The following is a 1,904-nucleotide window of genomic DNA, read 5'->3' on the forward strand; positions in this document are numbered from 1 at the left end:
TTTTTTTTTTTTTAATTTACAATATTATCCTGTAAACGGAGACCGAGATAATGGCTGTTTATGTATGCGGCCAGGAGTGTCTCAAAATGAACCTCAAGGGGGCGCATATCTACATCACCACGGACAGCCAAACCACGCTGAGATCCCTGGAATCGTGTTGTCAGGGGTCTCTGCTGACTTGGGAGTGCCGTAACACCATAAAGCAACTGGCCAGAGGCAATAAAGTGACTCTACTATGGGTACCAGGGCACTGTGGGGTTGAAGGAAATGGAAGAGCGGATGAACTTGCAAAAAGTGCATTAAGGTTAAGACCTGCTGGACCTGAGCCTTTCTGTGGGATAGGAAAAGACCAATACAAAGCTCCGGTCCAGCTATGGGAGTTGAACAGTAGGACAATCCACTGGACTAACACTCCTAGACTTGCTCAGGCAAAGACATTCGTGAAGATTTCACCTACCTACGCCAAAAAGCTCCTGAAGCTGTCGCGAGCAGAGCTTCGGGTGATGGTGGGACTGCTGACGGGGCACTGTCGGTACAAACATCATTTGTACCGTATGGGAAAGTCAGACGACTAGATTTGCAGGCTCTGTGGATCGGAAGCAGAAACGACTGAACACTTGTTATGCAAGTGTCCAGAGCTGGCTGGCCTAAGAACCATTCACATGGGTAAGCCGGTCCTGGATACCAGAGAGGTAACGGCCAAGGCCCCTAAGGAGGTTGTCAATTTTATTAACGTCGTTGACGACCTACGTGGGTTTCTATGAATGAGTAGGGTAGTGAACAAAAGATCTGCATGGTCGCAGTTCCCGGAAGGCTTACCAACGACCCCAGTTCAAATAATAATAATAATCCTGTAAACGGACTCAACCTAGAATTCGGTGTTTTGGAATATTGACCTTATGTAATTCAAGTAAAAAATGGAGAAAAGCACTAAGGTGAAATTAGGAGCTTCCGAGCACTCGTCATTAATACGTCAATACTAAAAAAGAACCGATACACATTTCAACAAAGCATTTAAATTGTTAAAATTCATTACAAAAATGGTGAAAATTTTGCAGTCACGGCACGCAAAACTAAAGCGCAATTTACAAAACAAAACGTGAAGCATCTTCTCGGCCGGCATTAGTGAAACTAGTGAAAAAACTTGAGGTGTTGGGACTTAAGAACAACTAAGAAGATGGCTGGTGGTATGATAGGATCTTACTTTTTCAAAAATGAGGCTGGTGCAACTGGTACAGTGAATGGATTGCTCTACCGAGCTATGATTAATGTTTCTTATGTCCGGAATTGGAAGATTTTGACGTGGGCGACGTTATTCTCATCGAGACTGCCGCACAAGAAACGAAACAATGGCAATTCTACAAGGAAAGTTTCCTCGCCGTGTTATTTCTCGAAAAGGTAATCATCATTGGCCATCGAAATCAAGCGATTTAACACCTTTAGACATTTTTACCCGAGGCTATGTAAAAGATAAGGTCAATGCCAATGCCCCACAATCGATTCAAGGCCTTAAAAATGGAATTGGTGGTGTTATCGAGGACATACAGACGCAAATGTGCGAATTGGTCATTGAAAATTTCAAAAAAAGCAGATGATGTTGTAAGCTCTTATTGGAAATCTTTAGGGGTTCACATATCAGGTGTTGCGCAAGATTCCATAACCAGCATTCGTCCGAGCTGTTCTACCAAGAAGACCCATGAAATGAATGAAGCAATCATACGCATTAACTACATTAGCCTCGACTATTTGCAGAATTTCACAGAAACCACCTCGAAGTCCAAGTTAAGCTGACCATAACTGGGTCATATTTAGAAATAAATTTTTTATCCGATGTGACATTATAGTTTATTGTGACCTAAACTATGTAAAAATGAACACAATAAGAAATGAGATTACAGAACAGG

Source organism: Harmonia axyridis, chromosome 3 (assembly GCF_914767665.1).
Source record: "Harmonia axyridis chromosome 3, icHarAxyr1.1, whole genome shotgun sequence".
NCBI classification, from domain to species: domain Eukaryota; kingdom Metazoa; phylum Arthropoda; class Insecta; order Coleoptera; family Coccinellidae; genus Harmonia; species Harmonia axyridis.